Source organism: Manacus vitellinus, unplaced genomic scaffold (genome assembly GCF_001715985.3).
Source record: "Manacus vitellinus isolate BGI_N305 unplaced genomic scaffold, ASM171598v3 scaffold_45_pilon, whole genome shotgun sequence".
Classification (NCBI taxonomy): Eukaryota; Metazoa; Chordata; class Aves; order Passeriformes; family Pipridae; genus Manacus; species Manacus vitellinus.
The window spans coordinates 5808434-5829236 of record NW_021940571.1 but is presented as its reverse complement, the minus strand read 5'-3'; positions in this window follow the sequence as shown (position 1 = coordinate 5829236).

Here is a 20803-nt window from a genome sequence, read left to right as displayed (position 1 = left end):
AACGTAGAAAGAATTTGACTTCAAAACTGAATCACACAAAGTATCTGCTAGAAAAAAGAAAAAATTACTTAGGCTTTGCCACTTAGAACATATTATACATCTAGAAATTTACTTTATTCCATAAAGGAAAAACAAGAGAAACAAAGAGCAGAAAGCAGCCTCTATACATCAGTATTACTTTCCAAAAATGTAGTTAATCTTGAAAAAGACAGAAGAGTAAGTTTTCTCAAGTCTCTCATTTATGCTTGCACAAATTAGCGAACAAGAAACAATTCTCCATTAAAGAGTAGCCCCAAGAGCAAGTATTTTACTTAAAATAACTATAATTTTATATTCACTAACACTTTTTCCCTTCAAGTACTGGAACACAAATCTTTTAGTGGAAGGAACACTTGATAACAGGTCCCTCAAAACCTCACCCCACCCTTCCAAAACCTTCAATAGGTCTGCTCTGACACAGAACACACAAAGTCAACTTTATGGAGCCCTGATCTATCAGCAACTAGACAACAAACAGGTTTCATTCACAGAGTATACAAGAGAAAACTAATACCTATTTCAAAAGGGAGACCATCTCAGGTTACTTTCACATAACTTCAAATAACAACTCCATAACTGTTCAAACTTTATATTTCCTAAGAAATGCGCATTTCATCTCACATCCCTCTTAGGACTGGCACTCAGAAAAACTCCTATAAATATTCTCTACAAACCTGGAACTACTTACAAATTCAGAAGCCACAAGCCTATCTGATCAAGATTGTACACACATAAATAAATTCTTCTATGTTTACATACACGAGCATATAACCACTACATATATGAAAATGTGTATTTCATTTCAGTTCCCTGTCCTCAAAAGTACATTGATAAGATTTTCGTGCAAGAACCATCTGTACATTACTCAACAAAACAAAACAGCAGTCTGCTCCTTTTCACAAACAAAAGGAACAAAACAATAACTTTACCAAAAAAAAAAAAAAAGACAAACCCTAAACAAAATAAAACTCACATTAGAAGTATCCTATGTTTGAACACACACCCCAGGAAAATTTTTTGTTCCTGGCAATTTCTGGTTCTGAAGTGCTAGATCTTTGAACACTCATATTATTTAAAAAGAGAAAAAAAAAATCACTTTTTCCTGCAGAGCAGACATGTTTTTCTCCAGAAAACTGAAGTGTTCTTTAAAGTTGGTTTGAAAACTGAAACCTATGGAAGACACACATGCAAATTTCGTGAATTTACACTTTCATAGTTTCAAAGCTAACTATCCACTCAACTTCAAAATCTAGACCCAAGTGCTGGCATACAAAATACACCAAGAATGAAGTGTGCATGCAGAATCACTTTTTGTTATGGTGGAGTATTAACAGTGCAGAGAAGCCAGCTAGACCACAGGGAAATAAGTATTTATCCACACACGCTTATGAAAAACAGCTGTTAGAAAACATGAAGAAAAAAATATCTTTTTTACCAAGGATGAAAGTAAGAAAGCACACCCAAAATAATAATTTTCAAAGTGTTACAAGTAAGTGGATAAAGCACTTGAAAAGAAGCCACAACTCTGTAATCAAGGAAAGCTCTGTATTAAAATTGTAAAGTCTAATAATTGATCAGAACTAGAGAAGCAAATTTTATTTTTCGCCACGTTCTCCATGGCCTCTTTGCTCACTATATATATTTTTTTCACTATTTCATGAAGACAAATCAAACCATCTGGCTTGTGCCAGACACACTTGCCCATGTTGTATCTGTTTTTCAAACAGCAGACACTCAGCAAGCATCCAATACATGTGATTAGCTGGTAGGAAAACAAGAATTCAATTTGACTTAAAAATATCCTTGCATTTGTTCTCATTCCATCCTGGGAGAAAACAGAATACTTCTGCATGCTTGTCTGCAACTAAGAAATACTGAATAACCACTGGTTCAGCATGTTGAGCATATGCTCACATACCAGCTCCAGGCCAATACTTTGGTCTCAAAACATGACCAGGCTTCTCAAAATACTTCAGCAAATGCCTGTCTTGTGGAAGCACTTATATAAACAACAATGTACAGGCTTTATTCTCAATTGATACAGTAAAAATATGCAGTAAGGCAGCACTCCCTATTCTGAAATAACAATTTCAGAGGCACTGTTCTGACCCCATGTAACTCTCTCCCCTATTTGAGTAGAACTTTTTACCTTTTCCCCCCCTTGATGGTCCAAATGGCTGCTACAGCCCATTTACAGGATGTAGAAATGGGCACAGTGTCCCAACTCTCTCCTTTAAAAGTTAAGGGAAGCAGCAGCCTGATCTATCCATTACTTTCTTCCACAGGTATTCTTAGAGACCTCTAAATGAGTAAACCCACGAATATTTTAATAGGCTTCCATATCTCAGCCTCAGACACAGTCTAGAGGCAGAGGCACAGAACATTTCACTTCTACATACAGGTAACTCCCCCAGGGTTCCAGTTTCCTTCTCAGAGGTAGTTCCTTCACACAGCAGATGCTCTGCAATAGTTCCCACGCCAACTGCCAGTATCAACAGGAAGCTTATGAAATTCTGTAAGTCCCCAGCATAATGCTTTATTTGTTGTGGATACAAGGTGTGTATCTACAGCAGTTCAATATTTCTTGCTACCCTCTAGTTACACTTTCAAATATTCATGCAAGAAATTATTCTGTGCCAGAGTTCACATTAATTTGTTCCTGCTAAAACAGTACTAAAATAAAGTTATTGAAGCAAACCACCACAAGGAAAATATGTATTTTTAACATGCCCAAATATTGTCATCAAAAAAAAACACCGACAGACTAAACAAGGCAAAGACAATTAACTACTGTGGACAGCAACACAGTGTAAATTCCTGCCCTCAGTCTCACCCAGCATGGTCTTTGTGATTCATAGATGTAAATGCCTTGGAACACATTTGTAAAAAGCCATGTTTAATAATTTAATGTTTCAATGCAGCCTGCAGCTCCCACCTACAAATGCCTCTGAGACTTTACCGACAAATTCATTTTTCCCCACAACTGGCATGACCAATGGATTTCGAATTTCACATTAAAAGACAAATAGGAAAATTAATCATCTGCCAACTATTTCTCCTGGGGGGGTATTGTATTAAATTTAGTGCCCATGAAGTGTGTCAGATTGACTGTAAAGAACCAACTGTGACAGTAGATGGGATGTGTCCCAAGGTGTTGAAGGAGCTGACCAGTGTCACCACGAGACTGTTCTCTATCGGCTTCACAAAGCTGTGGTGACTGAAGTAAGTCATAAAGACCAGAAGAATCAAGTCTTACACTTATCTGTATAAAGGCAAGAATGAAGATGCAGAAACTTGAGATCAGTCAGCCTCACCCCAGTCCTGTCTTGCCAAAGCATGACAAGAAACTTTAGGAAGTAACTCTTGCCTGCACTTGGGGAACAACCCCTATTATATGAAAACAGTGAAACAAAGTGAGAGTAGTTCAATGTAACTTCACACCTTTGCTGACTGTAAAACACACATCAGGTACAATATAACCTGTTATGCTTCAGAAGAGCTAGAAACACTAATTTCTCTTCGACAATCTGGAATAAACCAGCAGTTTTAAAGTGTAAAACTTACTTGAAGCCCCACATACAAACACCATCTGCACTTTTGCAAAAAGTATAACATTTGAAATAACGTTCTTTTCTCCTTCTCTTAGTACATGCCATCACGAAGAGAAAACTTTATTTATATAAAGAGCCCACAAAATGAAGTTCCATAAAAACAGGAACATATGGCCAAATAATTCTGAATAGCACTTAGCATATTCATCCGTAAAATAAGAACTATAATGGGTAGATAAATACACCCAAGTCTACTTGAAAGTTGCCAGTATGTACATGGTTTTCTGCAAATAATTAGTTTCTTTAAGAATTTCTCACCCATCACTCTGCACAGATACTTCTCATTACAGTTTTACCACAGTTAATCTTTTCAAACCACAAACTTGGCTTATACCACCTTATATCCCACATAGTAACAGTCTATGTCAGTGCATAAAACTAAGTCATCTCTTTTATAAAAGTAGAATTATTACCACCATTACAAAGACAAAGCTTGAAACAGATTTAGGTAATCTCTAACATGAATGTAAATATAAAGTAGAAAAGGTAGAACCTATATAGAACTACTTAGAACATTAAACAAAATGCCTAAATATAAACTTAGGATAAGAAATAATAACAACAACAAAAAAACCCCAACACTAGTCCTGAAGGAAAATATGTACACACCAATGAATTACTTTCTGCTGTTAGTAAGGAGAAAAACATGCACCTCTAGTCAAAAACATGCACCTCTACCTTGCAAAGATGTTCATGCAGGTTTACCTGAAATTACAGCATTTGGAATCATCTATCATCCACCTGTTTCTAAGCCATTAAATACTAGTAAGAAACTGTACAATCAAATTAAGTGGCTTAGAGTTTGTGGATTGAGCTGTAAAACCTCCACTTTTTCAGGTATCTCCAACCCTTACCTTGGTGAATACTCAATAAATATTTAGCTTTCTCTTCAGCATGTATCATGAAACTTTCTGGATAGTTGCACATTATCCCTTGAGACAAGAAGCACAATCACCTTCAGACTCTTAAAAATCCTTCCAGCTGCAGACTCTTCCTGCTCTAATTTGCTGCAGTATTATAACCAGCTGGTCCTCATCATAGACATGATTTGGTTCACCAAACAAAGCTCCTTAATCAAACATCTGGTCATTGCTTCAGTATCTTTAGGGATTTAGGCAAAAAGACTGTTTTCACTGAGTGATGTGTGCTTGCTTGGGTCCTTTTTTATTTATTTTGATGATCTCCCATCATACTGAAGGCTGATTCCTGACACATTCTCCAAAAAGCTGAAGTGTTTGTACAAGACAGGCATCTCTTGACTTGTTCTTCACCTTGATTTCTGCTCATCCTGTCAAACGGTTTTAAAAGGAGGTTTTCCTATTCTGATGTACAATTCTTTTATTTCTCCTTATGCTGCTGTTGTGGTTTAACCCCCACAAGAAGGTTAAAGCTGGCAACTCAGCCCCACGCAGCCACTGGCTCACTCCCAGTGAGAAGGGAGAGAGAATCAGAAGAGTAAAAATGAGAAAACTCACAGATTGAGATAAATCCAGCTTAACAGGTAAACCAAAAGCTGTGCACACAAGCAAAACCAAACAAGGAACTAATTTCCCACTTCCCATAGGCAGGCAAGTGTTCAGCCATCCCCAGGAAAGTCAGGCTCCACCACACTTGGGAAAACAAGCACCATCACACCAAATGTCTCCCCTTTCTTTCTCCTCCCCCAGTTTTATGTTGAGCATGATGCCATATGGTCTGGAATATATCTTCAGTCAGTTGGGATCAGCTGTCCCAGCTGAGTCCTCTCCCAACTCTTTGTGCCTTCCAGCCCCCTCACTGTGGAGTGGGAGTGAGGTGAGGAGCAGGAAAGGCCTTGCCTCTGTGTAAGCGCTGCTCAGCAATAACCAAAACATCCCTTTATTATCAACACCATTTCCAGGACAAATCCAAAACACAGCCCCATACCAGTTACAAGGAAGAAAATTAACTCTATGCCCAGCAAAACCAGCACAGCTGCCTACAATCCCACTAAACCTAAGACCTGAAAGCATTGACTGCTAAAGGTATGTAAAACTGGGCACAAGAACAAAACTCAGAATATTCCTGCTGGCTCTTCACCACAGGAGGTAATGCATTATAACACAGGTTTCCCAAAAATCTCTGCAGGATCTCCTTGCAAACCCTCCAATAATTCCCACACAGTGGGTTCTTCTGTAACCACTCTGCTGTAATCAGTTTTCTGTAACAGCCCAAGTGTTCTCTTCTGTCAAAGTTACTCTATGACAGCAGGATTTTATTTTTTTTTTAAAATTTCACCTTTCTTTCTGATTCTGAACTTCAACTACCTTAATTTCCACAGTACTTTGATGAAAACTTGTAAGAAATCTTAGAAACTGACATGCTAATTTAGTATTTAAAATGTCTGAGACCTACTAATGCAGAAATTGAGTCCGAGGACACCTTCCCATTGCTGAAGAATTACTCACCAACACAACTTCGCAATCTTCAATCTTCAGTACAGTTAAAACAAGTTCTTGTTTTAGAGTTCTTTGTTTTGGGGGTTGGACTAGATGATCTGCAGAAGTTCCTTCCAACCCTAACTATTCTGTGATTCTGTGATTCATTGTTTCCAGGCATTTTAGACATTAAAAGTCTTGAGTTAACTATCAGTTCTGTTCTAATTTCAACAGTCTCCTGGGCTGAAGAACCATATTTCATTATTGTCTTTTTATGTAGATGCATGTATTTAGATACAGAAAAAATACTTTGATCATCTGCTCTGACTTCCACAGAGTATGGACACATGCCCTCAATTAAGTTTTATTTAGGTACATCTCAAATGAAAAATACTGCATTTGAATTAAAATTTTCCTTTGATGAATATCCGACCACAATGTGCAATAAATTACCCTCGTTGCTGAAGACGCATTTCTTATTTCTACTGCAAATGTGCCTGGCTCATATTTTAACCAAAGGATCCTGATATCCCATCATTTTCTGTTTCATCATAGAATTTCTGTTCACAATGCATACAAACGTTGCAATCCCATCCCTCCCTGCTTTTCTCTTTGATAATATTTAACGTACTGAGCTCTTGGAATTTCTCCCTCAGGAGCTATTTTCAACCCTTATTCATTGTTACAGTTCTTGTCTGAAGTCTCTTTGACTTTAACATCCTCCTTGAAGTATGAACACCTAAACTTGACAGAGGATTCTTGGAGCAATCTCATTCATGCCAAACACAAAGATATTATACATCTTCTGCTCAGTCATATATAAATTGGCTCATATTGAAGCTTTTCCTCAAGACCACCCATAAAACAATCTGTATGTAGATGGAACATTGTTAACTGAGAAGTTAAAAAAAAAACTGATGAAGTGATAACAAAGACCCAGTGATCCTCCCAGATGACTCAGATATATTCCCCTCACTACACTCGTGTGTGGGTGACATATCCCTCTGATTTTCAAGGAGAAAGCCCAGTAAAACTGTTGATTGCTGAATCCTTTGGCTCTGTATAAAGGTGGAATGCTGTACTTACCAGTACAGAGAGTTTAACCAGTCTGAATCACAAGTCAAGGCTTACTGAGGTCAACAACCAATGTCAATAATGTCATTATATTGATTTTCAACACAAGTAACGAACATTAACAAATAATAGCACATTCTCACTTTTATTTGGCTCCTGTACTTATTCTGTGCTTCTCACATATTCACAAGCACATTTGTGCAAGAAACCAGAACCAGCAGCATTCATGAACCTTTATTTGATTACTTCTTGACTATGTTTTCAGATACACAACTCTTAACAGTTTTTCCCTGCTAGATTCCAGCTGACCAACAGATCTAATGACCAATAGATGGCTGATAGAAAACGACTGCACTTCTGCTCTCAGCCTGGGCTGTCAGAGCTGTACTTGATTTCCCCTTTTTCAGAACCACGTAGTTAATGGAGGATGGACAATGACCCTTCCTACTTCCACCTGCACAGCAGCATTAACCAGGCAGATGCGTATTTGAGGAGAAACCAAGTGCTTTAATGCACATGCTGCTAAGGCTTCAAGAATGAAGTAAATTGTTTTCCACTGATCACAGAATCACAGAATTTTCTAGGCTGTAAAAGTAAGAACATCATGTCCAACCATAATACCAGAACTACCAAGCCCACCACTAAATCATGTCCCCAAGTGTCACATCTACACATCTTTTGAATCCTTCCATGTATGGTGACTCCACCACTTCCACGGGCATCCTGTTCTGCATCTCACAGCTGGATATAATGCTTGTATTTCAGAGTTGGATTAACTACAGCTGTCTTCAGGGTAGCATTAGGACCCTTATTTTACACATCAGCAAACCAAAGTGTGATCTGCACAGAAGGGCAACTTACAGGATCACAGTTCTAAGTTTTATCAGTAATTTACAGCCATCTATGCAATGACTTCCTCACATTGCATTGCATACTTCTAATAAACTAATTTATAAATACATGTATATTTATAATGCATGTGGCTTAAACACAAAACCAAATGTCACAGTGGGGAGATAAAAGTAGGGGGAAAAAAAAGAAAAAAAAATACTGCCTAAGTAGCATTTAAGCAATTCTATACTGCAGGAATGCTCGCCTGGCCAACAAAAGCACATTTAGAGTAGAAGCTCCAGAGCCACTAAAAGAGTCTGAGGACTTAGAAGATGTCTATTTGACAAATTACCATAATGAAGATCTACGGCACACGGTCCCTGGAGGGTTACACGTGAATCACTAAGAACTACACTTCTGAAACAAATCTGTTTATTAAGGGGGAAGAAAAGAATTTTAAAGATCTATTTTTGTCTAGTTTGTATTCATACCCTGAGAGTATTTAAGAAGGGGGGGAAAATAATGCAGGTATGTACTGCGGTAGTGACAAGCTAAGACTTTAACTATGAAGATTAACAGAGCTGAGAGTCATATGATTGAGCATGACTACTGGGAGCTGCTGCCACAAAAATCTGCAGCTTGTGACATACATGTGAACCACGAGCATCTTTTTATCAACTTTGACAATTCTGACTTTTTCCCACTTAATCCTTTTTTTCTGCTTTAGAGAAACCTGGACCCAGCTCTTCAAAGCAAACAAAACAGCTTCCCATTATCACAAACAGAAGCTTTGCTTCATTATGGAGCAGTGTGACCTGTAATAATGTCTCAGATAACATCTTCAGCGATGGAAAACCATTTTAATCCTAAGGATGTGAAAAAAACCCCAAAACTGCAAAGTTTAGATAGACACTAAAACTAAGAAAAATCTGATGAAACTTGGAGAAAAGTACTTTTCTGTGAGATTATTTTCTTCTATTTTTTAAAGAAAGTGTTGTGTGGATAGCTCTAGATTTTTTATTTAAGAAATTCCAACTGAAAAAAAAAAAAAACAACCAAAAAAAACCCCCAAAAACCCAAAACCTGACAAAGGTCAGCTACAAAAAAATCATTCTTTGGCTTGTTTCAACTGATTAACTTTATGGTAGACTATCCTACGGTTAAGACATCTACTAGGAATGTGATCCATGACCAAAATTCAGAAGACACACTTTAGTGTTCTGACAATAGTGGAGATAAATGCTGCATTATGGATGCACTGGGACTCATACAAGAGCTCTTTAGATTAAAATTCTAAAAATACATACAGCATTACTTGATATACAGGACTCTGGCATCATCAGTTTCAGTTATCTAATGCTTTCCATATGCTAACCACTGAACAAACGCATTAGCCTGTAAATCCAAGGAATATGTACCAAGTAATAAATAAACCAACATGAAACAGGCTGTTCATATTAGGGTTAAAATCTAAATTCTTTATTTCTTCCCTGAATATTTCTGTCCTGATGACTCAGCAACAACGCTGCAAATTTCAGCTGAAGTCAGCAAGATTTCTCAGCACTGTTTGCAAGTGTCAACTCCACGGTCCTTACAGAGTATGTTTTAATGACAATTCTGAGGCTATCTCGGGTACGGGGGACTTTGTATACGGATCCCTGCAGAAGGCAAGGAGCTCCGCATGGATGGAGAAACGGAGACGCTGTGGCTCAGACAGAAGGGCTACAATGTTGTCCTGAACCGAAACTTGCGAAATCACCGGCTGTGTTTTCGGTAACACCTGAGCACATCCCGAACGCCGGAGGGGACGACGTGCTGCCACCCCCCTCACCGCGCTGATGGCTTCCAGACAGCGATACCTGACATCCTGAGAACTATGGTTTGGGGGTTCTGTTTTAGTGTTTAAAAGCTTTAAGGAACTAACGCATCACTCAACACATAATTCAGGTCCTAAATCCAGCCGACACCGACGCCCGTGTTCAGTTTCTCAACGAAACAGAAAAGAAACACTAAAACAGCGAGTAACTCAACGCGGTATCTCGGAGCCGGGGATGGGAAGCGAGCGGGAGGACGCGGCTCCCTGGGGCTGTGCGGGACCATCCCCAAGGCTCATCTACCTGTTCCATCCCAAACAGCCCCAGCGCGGACCCCTCGCGATCCCAGCGGGGCGCAGCCCAGGAGCCCTCGCAGCCACTGTTTCCCCGAGTTCTGAGTTACTTTTAGAAAAAACAAACAAACACACACTCCCGGAGCCGGCAAAGTTCTCCCCGCGCTGACAGCCGGGCTGCGCCCGCGCCCGCCCCGCCGCGATGGGGCCGGGGCTCCGCGGGTCCCGCCGCCCCCCGCCCGCCCCGGGGCCCCGTTACCTGGCCCGCCCCGCTGCCCCGGCGCCGCAAGGCCGCCCCCGAGCCCGCCCAGGGAGGTTTTCAGCAGCCGTAAAGCGTGAACGCGCCCGGCCCGGCCCCGGCGGCGCGGCCCGAGAGGGGCCACCCCGGGGAGCGCCCTCGGGGCGGGCGGGGCGGCCGGCGGAGCTGCGGCGGGACGGGCCGGGTGCGCGGAACCGCGGGGCGGGCGGGGGTGCAAGGGAGAGTGAAGGGCATCTCTCGTTCCGACCCCCCTGCCCTGGGCAGGGATACCTTGCACTAGACCTGGAGCGTTCAAAGCCCCGTCCAGCCTGGGCTCGGATGCTTCCAGAGATGGGCAGCTTCTCTGGGCAACGTGCGCCAGGGTCTCACCGCCCTCAAAGTCAAGAATTTCTTCTTAATATCTAATCAACGTTTGCCCTCTTTCAGTTTGAAGCCATTCCCCCTTGTCCTGTCACTACATCACTTTGTCCAAAGTCCCTTTCCAGCTCTCTTAGAGCCCCTTTAGGCACTGGAAGAGGTTCTAAGATCTCCCCGGAGCCTTTTGTTCTCCAGGCTGAACACCCTAAGCTCACTCAGCCTTTAGTAACATTTGACAGATACAGCCTTGTTTTACAGCTTTTTGGAGGGGGATAATTTGTGAGATGCAGAATTTTGTGCATCTACAAGTTACACAGTGACATACTCTATACCCACAGACCCACCAGCTAGGAGGGAAGATGAGTAATCAGGTGCACCCAGGAACCGCAGGTTATCCCAGCACAGCTCTGTGGGAGTGAATATCTGAGCACTGTGGGCACACCTGACACTAATACCAACAGGATCAAATCACACCAGCACAGTTTTACAGGTGTCTCAACTGCGGCAATTACACTGCTTTAACAAAGGCTCTTAATGTCCATTGGTAAACTTTGATCTTGAATGCACTTCCATTACAATACTGTCCTCTTATAAAAAGGAATTTTTTCAGTACAGATTAATGACTTAGTTCTACTTGGAAGCATTTTGCTGTTCATTGAGTCTTAAATCTACAATTTGTCCTGTAATCCTGGCACTACCACACAAGCAACAGGGCTGAGCTGTCTTCAGCAAAGGCAGGAGAAGCATCAGCCTGTTCAATTGCACTGTCTGAAGTCGGGGTTAGTGTTGTTTACCCTGAGAGAACTAGCGATAGAAATGTTAATTTTAAGAAGACGAAATAATATTAAGCAGCATTTCCTGGAAAGACATTTATGAAAAAATGAAAGAAAGAGACCAATGAAAATGTTTTTTTCTACTCAATGAGAACTACTACAAAAAAAAAAAAAACAACAACAAAAAAAAAAAAACCAAAAAAAAAAACCAAAAAAAAACAAAACAAACAAAAAAAAACCCGAAAGGCATCTTAACCCAACAGCTACTGCAGAGAAGGCAGAAAAAGTATTTCAGAAGTCTTCCATGCATATGGTGCACATACTAGCAAACAGAAAAGCAAATTACAGGCATTTATAACAGAATTGGTTTCTTCTAATAAAGTATTAATGGGCAGGTCTGGCTGGACTGCTGTAGCTCTGAAAGCAGTTTCAGAAAGAACAGGATGTAGTCACTGAAGAGCAAGTAAACTAATATACAGCCTTCATTAATAAAGCCCCTTTTCCGCCATTAAGCAGAAGTAAAACAACTGCAACTGGACGCATACTTTTCTTGCCCAAAGAAATCAGGCATGTAGGTGTAGAAATGCATTTACTCAAAGCATGATTCATCAGTTTTTATTCACAGTTTTCTTTTCTCCTATAATAACATGTTACAACTCTGCTCATTCCTACATTCTTCTCTTTTCTAGACCACCTCCAGGTGAGAGCCATGGCTATGTACTGGTTTTGTTAGTCACTCCAAAGTACAGACCTGAGGTTTTTTGCTGCTTAGCGTAAGCCAGTCGTGCCCATTCTACGTGAAAAGCTGAGGTTGAAGTTCAAAACAGATTTACCATCACAATAGTTCTGCATTTACTTGCTTCAGCTGAACCACTTCCAGATAGTCCAGAACTTGGCACAAGTGTGAGCTAACACTACAGCACAGAAAGCATATCCAAAGGTGAAGTGCACCAGCCATGACTCCACGTGCTTTCACACAAGGCTCTAGACTCACTAGGTAACCATAAAGCTGTTTGGAGTCTCATGCATTTGCTACATTTTAGTTGAAAATTTCTGGACAGGCCTCTTAATTACTGAGCGATAGCAAAAAGTCAGTCAAATATAAAATTCCATTACCCTTTTGCTAAAACCAGGTTTGCTTTGCTGCCCAAACTCTCATCTTCCTGCTGCTGTTTTAAGAGTACCTCTCTTCCCCCAGCGTTTTTGCCAAGGATTGGCCTCATTACAGGCAGGATGAGAAGCATTCTCTTTCCAGTACAGAGGTGTAGTCAAAGGGAAAAGTTTGAGACAACTGGCAAGTTTTTTCATACTGAATCAGGACCACACTCGCCAGAACTGAGTCACAAAAAAGCAAGTGATGCCCCAACATTCAGGCAAACTGAAATAGATTTGCACTGAGAAGAAAAAAAAGCCTCCAAGCAATTACATTTTGCAAAAACTTAATGTGACATGACTAGAAAAGAACATACAAGATAGTCAAACAGACTTAAAACCTTCCATAAAACTTTTCTGAAAGGAAATAGTCCATATAAACTATACATCTATAAAACACTTCAGTATTTGTGTGCATCTTGCCTTATCAGAAAGTATCTCAGGTACTTTGGAAATGTTCATGGAAATATGGAAAAGTTGAATGTTATGCTTAAAGCGACATTACTGACATTGATTTAGACTTGAGATACTGGATAAGGCAGAAAAAGTTTCTGCTTTACAGAAATTCTATCATAGAATATCCTGAAAAAGATTACTAAGTCCAGCTCCTGGCTAGGTTGAAAGGTATCCATTTGATGGTTTTTAACTGCTGACTTTAAATTGCTGTTCACAAAAATAAGTTTACTTTTCTTCCATAGCCTTAAGTTGAGTTCGTTTGTTTCTCTTTTGTATTTTTACCAGCCTGAAAGTGATTGAGCTTTAACTGTTCCATGCAGCAGAAGTGCCATCTTGTGGCTCCCTTAGACACTGCTTTTTCGGGTCACATTAGAGTTAGTAATATAAAAATCCAATTTTAAGACAGTTCAGTCTGTGATCCATATAAAAAAAGATCCTACCTGGTTCACACGCTGATGGACTGACTATGAAGGCTGATATTCTCCAGTCCTTGCTGGAGGACACGGATCACTGTATTTGGCAGGACTATTTATTCTGCTGCAGGAGAAGGAGAGCATTAAAACTGTCATTTTAAAGGTCTGAAAGGGACCTACTGTCCTGCCCCTTATCGTCCATTCCAGCAGTATTTAATCAAGGAAGGTACTGAGACCGAGAGGATTGGTAGGCATGCCTGGAATGTCAAGTCCTGCCTCTTTACATAGGCTGAAGACACCACACATTTAAATAACAGAAGCCCCACTTGAGGAAACAAGAAATTAAATACCATTAAAACCATCTGCCAAATGTAATTTGAAAGTCTAAAATTCCTTTTTACGAGCAGTTCTGCTTTTTATACTGAAGAATTAATTGGATATATGTATTTTACAGAACAAATCCATGATTCAGCAAGAAAATTAATGAAATTAAGGGACAGTTGGAACTGCTGCCAAGAGTGGTCATTTCAGACCTAGCAACCTTGGAAAATGACCTTTTAGATAATGAATTTGGAAAAATAACACTACAAAGCAACAAAAATGAGTGCTATCTACCTATGAAGTCTGCTAATAGCAATATCTCCTAAAGAATGAAGGCATTAAATGGATCATGGAGCTGATGTTTCTGTCTCAGACATCCTAAGCACTGAACATACCTGCCTCAATGCACCTCCTGTGGTAACTCCACAATAGCTCAGTGTGGGTTTCTGCCCCCATACAACGAAGTACACTGATCCACTGAGGACAGGAATGTGGAGTTGTATAGCATTAAGAAAGTGAGAAGATGACAAAATTAGGCCTAGAAGCCTAGCAGCTTCCCCAAGTACTTAAGAAAGGATAACTAAACAAGAAGCAATGTGACATGCTTAGACAAATGATTATTTATTCATTAGCCCATAAGCAGTGAAATACCTCCTAAAAAAGGCTTTTAAGCACACATGCTTTACACAATTTGAAGGATGTCTAATTCATGTTGAAGTACTGTTTAAGTAGTTTACAGTGATGCAACAGAAGTTGTGTGATTCTACAGTTTATCTGGAGTTTCCTCTATTCCTTGATCCATGCCTTACAAAGGAAAATAATTAGCAAAAGCAGGAAATTCTGATTTTTGTCCAAGCTTAAACTAGAGTATGATTCTTCTGTAAAGGAAATGACTCCCTATTAAGTAGAACTATCACTTTTAACTTTGAAGTCTATCATATTGAAATTAAATGGAAGTACCATTCCTTATCAAGGCATTCCTGCACCGGACTTTTTTCAGTCTTTTCCCTGCAAGTCAAGAAACCTGTATCCTAAATTGCAAAACATACTTCCCTAAAGTCTGTGCAGCTGTCTTCGTACTGGAAAGGGCTCTAAGGTCTCCCCTGAGCCTTCTCTTCTCCAGGCTGAACAACCCCAACTCAGCCTGTCTCCCTAGGAGAAAACCAGGACTCTATTTTTGTGACCCTCCTTGAGACTCATTCCAACAAGTCCATGTCCTTCTTATGTTGGGAACACTGCACTCATAGAATCATAGACCGACTCATTCAAAGGATGTGAGTAAATATAATCAACATCTCTAACAACCAGGACTCCACAGCACTCCAGGTTGTTTCACAAGAGAAACAATTCCTATGATAAAGGTTATAGCCACAGGTCATGGAGATAAAAATGCCTCCTATTTTTATTATTTAAAGAATAATCACTGGTGGGTTTTAGGAGGTGTTTGTGAATTGAAACAGAAAATGAGATTGCAGAACCTGAGCCTTAATCCTCCAATTTAATTTCCTTTAATCTTGCTTATAGCATATGACCTCTTTTTAAACTATTCATTTTTTTTCACCAAAGCCTGGCACTTTCAGATCCTTTTATGCCTTTTACCATGAGATACATGCATTGCAACTCTCCAGCCAGACTTCCCTGCCCTTTCCAGGTTTCTCCACCTCATGTTCGACACATGATTCGGCTTCTAATCTAGGATGGCTAACACAGCAAAACGGGAGCAGGAACAGAAGATAAAGCATTGCAAGTGGTCATTTGGCAACCTGCAGGGCTCGCACTTACAGCAAATACTCAGAGCACAAGTAGGGTGGCGAACACAACATTAAGGCTAAATAAAAACCAATTTCTATTCTCCCCCATTGAGGTTTGAAGCTGAGATAGATAATTTGTTCCAAGTGGAGGAGGAACACTACAGACCATAGTGCTCCAGGCTTTTCTGGGTCTTGATCGTTTAACTCATCATGGGGTTTCTTCACATAATCTGACCTCCAGTTGTTTTTGAACAAAAGAGGTAACTGCCGAAGGAGATTGTGGACAACATAGGAAGGAGACAACCCCTAATTACTTAACTGGTTGATTTCATCAGGTGCTGCATTAGAGTCAGTACTTAGCAAGAAAAGAGACTCAAACAAAACAGATATTTTTAAACCAACACAAACATAAGCACTTGTATTCTTTATTAAATCAAAACATTTCATTTAAAAGCAGCAGGCCTAGCAAAATAAGGAACAATTTAAAAAGAACCCCTGGTGACTTAGACACATTCGACTTGGTGTGATAAAAGACAAAGACCCACATATCTTGCAATCTATAATTTACTACAAAGGACAGTAACTTATAGCCTATGATTTTAATGATTGTCCTGCAGCTGATCATTTTGTGAAGCACCAGATAAAGTGCAGTTAAACTAAATATTATCCTCATACCCTTCCAGACAACCGTTTTTCATTTAAGCCATTCAGATACAGGTAGTTTTGAGGGTTAGTAGTAGGTTTGAAAGCTTCTTTGTAGTTATTTGAGCTCCAAAACCTCTGCATAGGTTAGATTATTTCACATTTCAAAAACTTCTCAGAAACTTTAATATCGTATATATTCTAAATGCTCAGCTTAAAATAAGTGTCCAGTTCTGATTTTGGATACATCAGTAACTTTCAAATCAAGATACATTTCTCATGAAAAGAGAGAATCTTTCACCGCTCAGAATAATTATGGTGCCACTATTCATATTAAGAGAAAAAGATAGATGGCCTTTACTCAAAGGTGCTCTGATGTGCCCTTACAGAGTTAATTGGATGACTGACACCTGAAAGAACTCTGAGTCTCACAGGACTCATTTTTTCTTTACTCATACTGCACCAGCGTGAACGACAAAAACATTTAAGAGACTGGTCCCCAGACGTGCATTGCTTTTCCTGGTTTTTTCGCACTGAGGTGTAGCAATCCTGCCCAAAACCTCACTGCAGCATCTTGAAAATGAAATACCTACTGTGCCAGCAGAGGAAGTTGTCTGTTTTGCTCTTACTCGAAGAATTATCAGTAGATACCAGGAAACAGTGTCAGATATGCTCATCAGTCACAAGTAATTACAGATCCCTATCATCATTGTTTTTCTACACAAGGCACAGAAAAAAGCATTCACATAGTGGGGAGGATTCATCCTAAGTTTGCTGTCAGAAAAGTAAGAAAATAATGTGTAAGAACCCAAATAGATTTCTTGCTATCTATAAGCAAGAGTAAAACCAATTTTTTAAATTTTCTTTAGATCAAATTAAAGCTTCTAGACATCTCTTTACGCTTGCTTTTTAAAGTTTTCAGGGAAATATCTAACATTACTTTCTTAAGGTACTTTGTGGTTATTTTTCATAACTATCTAAATAATTAAAGCCACATTCAAATCACAATTATGAGGAGTGAAGGCTTTGCCCAGTGATCCATCAGGAGAGTCACTAGAGTTTATGCCCAGTGCAGTGCTTCACTATAGAGGAATCTAATTAAGTTAACGAGATGAACTGAGTGACCATATGGAACCATCAGTGATGGAGAGATACTCTAACTTGGAAGCAAAATTATCACAAGAGACTCTAAAACAAGGAAAGAAGGTGCAAGTTACAAGAAGGCATCTGTTGAATAGTCAAAATACTGGAACAGGAGCTCTGTTTATAAGGGGAGGTGTCAAGAGTTAGCCCATACAAAGAAACAATAACAAGTTATCATAATTCTGAGGCACTTTGCAGAAAACCATCACAGAAACAGAAGATTTTCTTTCCCTTTAACACCAACTGCAATGGCCACATGCTGTTCTGTGTTTGTATTTATTGTGTATTTTTGTTGGTGCCACCAGAATATAAGCTCTTCCAGGCAGGGCCCAGCTGTTTGTTTGGCACAAACTCCCCTATTATACAATATTGGGTACATTTAAATAGGGGCTATACATACTATGTTAATCCTATCCCTGAAGCAGGCTAATTAAATCAAACCTGATAAAATGGTGTTACAATTTTCACATAAATCAACAGAATCAAGGATATCTCTGTTTAAACTCTTCAGGGGACCAATGTATAAAAAATGAAATATCATTTTAAAAACTATATTTAGAGCAAAACTGTTCTCCTGGAGTAGTGACAGTTAGACTCAAGCTTTTGTGTGCATGTTGGGAAGCAGCAACTCAGCTCATGTTGTATCTTATATTGCAACAGGACCTGTCGATACAGTCCTGAGCACGGGGAGAGGAATCCTGCTTATGTTCACACTGCAAGGCTGTACTAGAGTTTGCTTTCACTATATATCCAAGTGAAGATTAATGGCTCAACACCTATTTCTACTCCAGGACATGGTAGTTTTTCAAATCCACAGGGCAGCATTACCTGCTGCCCTGGGATAGTCCATCCCACTGCCCTGGGATTCTCTCCTTGCACCTGCTCCCGGTTACACCTGCAAGAGTTTGCACATTCTCAATTCTGTTGCTGTCAGGAGGCCTGTGCCTGCTGTAATTCAGACTTAAGTATCTAAAAAGCCTAGAGAACACCCAAGGGCTGGAGCCTCTTTGCTGTTTCCATGGTATTTTCTGCCCCATTGTATGGCTGCACTGACAGCAGAGCAGGTTCTGCTACACAGAAGTCCTCTATGTGAGAGCATACATGAAACTTCCATTTAAATCTGTACCTAGTCTCGTGTTTAAACCTAACCTTCTGTTAGCTTAAATAAAGTTGAAACCCAGTGTTTGAATGTGTTTTATTTCCTTTGCATTGTCATAAGAGACTACACAAAGCACAAGAAGGGCAGGCAGCAGTGAACTGCGTGCCTGATTTCAGAGGTGACTGGTGTGAACCAGAGCATGTGTGTTAATACCCTGTCACACTATAGTTCTACAGGAAAAACATTTACCTGAGCTGGTATGAAATCCATACAGTAAAGTTTGTTCTGTAATTCAATAGCTGCAATTCTTCACTGTTTTCCAGACACATACCCAAACAAACTCTAATAAAGGGAGTCAAATAGTGCAAACACTAAAAGATAATTGCAAAACTAAGAGGGCACCAGAATTTCATCAAAATCTTATCTGCTTCTAGCAGTGCTGCCCATTTGTTGCATATAGTAAAAGCAAAGTCAAGCCAATAAAACACCCAAACCCAGATTAAAGTGGATAAATTGGTGGGGTTGTTTGTCCAGGGCTTAGGTTTTCTTTATAGCACAGCTTGTACCCTATTTACTGGTCCTAATGCAGACCACTCTAAAGAGTATGTTATTAAACCTTTTAATTTCAAACACACTTCTGTGATTGCAATTTAAATGAAAACACATGACTGAATCCCACTTGATCTCTTCACACTAGTTCTGGCAGCACATGGGCTTTAATTCTAATCAGGATAAACAAATCCATAGCTGAGACTGGTAAAGAGAAAAACATGCCAATTTTATAAGAAAATCTTGCTGTTTTGTTAAGTTCTGGGCAAAGGGAGAAGTACTGAACAGTAACTGGCAAAACTGGCCTGAATAAAATGAGAAAGAGTTGAAGTACAGGGAAGCAGAAGGGATCCAGAAAAGACCATGTGTGAGACAGCACTGCTTCAGTACCTCTTCTCAGACAGCAGAAGGATGGTTTAGTATTTTCCTTAACTCTCATTTCAGCTGGTTTTGTCTTGAGTATTAACAGTTTTACTCCCTGTGGCCAAAGCTTTTAAAACTAAGGGTGATTAAATTACCCTTTAAAGAAAACATAATATGCAGACTGCTAAGGTACCAACTTAAATGGAATAAAAGACCTTTTCAAACCAACACAGGCCTGAAGATGCCATCATATAATAAATAGCTTTTCACTGGTCTGGTTCACTTTCATACCAAGCACCAGTGCATGGAGCAAGACAACAATTTGGCTCTGAACAGTCAGGGGTTTTGTGAAGTGTGATGGTATAGCTGGATACTTCCAAGAGTGAAAATGCTGTCAAAGCTGCATACAATTTAAAGTTCATAAGTGAAAGAAAGACGAGAGCTCATCAACAAAAATGTCATTTCTAAGAATAAAGACAGATTTTTTTTTTTTTTCTTAAACGCTACTCATGACTCCAAGGGAAAAATTAGAGCCTTTACAGACCTAGTAGGAGAAAGCAGTAAGGACAACAAATGTCAAGTTAAAGCAGATGTATTTGCTGTTGGGTCATTTAAATTGTGCCTGAAGGATAATCCCAGCAAGATGGGTATTTCAACTTCCTGTAGCAGCATCCCTAGCTGGGATAAGAAAGTCTAATCACTTTGTTAGAACAACAGTGTCGTTAGAGGAGAATTTGGGAAGAAGCAGCTATAGTTTTGGTGTAGTGGTGGTGTTTTTTTTAATTTTTCTTAATTTTTCCTAATTTTTTAATAAGGATTTAGCGGGATAACTTCAGCAACCAGCTTGAAGCATGGATGTTTATGATTTTAGCAATTAACCTGACTTCATGGTATACCAAAAGGCTGACTGTGCAACAGACTAAGAAATGTACTGTTCTTGCCCATAAAAATACATCCTATATTTATGTTTTAAGGATGGCAGAGTACAGCCCATTTTCTTTTGCACTTTAAATGTTTTAGAGCAATACACTCTTTACCTCCAGTCATCTTCATTCCTTTTCAAATAATACCTAGAATTCAGATGACACATTAAGATTCATGCAGTTTGACCTTGCTTGCCTTTCATGCAGCAAAGCTGGGGACACAGATAACATTTTGCATCACAACTTAGTTTGTTGTAGGGATATCTATAATGCTGTGTTAAGTGTTGCAAACAGATAGTTATACTAATTAACTCACACTGACTTTTTCTACTGGCTTTAACATCTTGCCCCATCTAACCAACAGAACACGCAGTGCCACTGGCATCCTCTTAGTGCTACATTTGATTTTTTTTCTATACTGTGAAGGAAAAGTTGCTGATGAAATGAATGCAGCCCTATTCTTTGACATTACACTGCTAACTGTAGACTCTCCCTCTAATTTAAAACTGCTGAGTGATCAGAGCACCTCGAACCTAGAACTGGA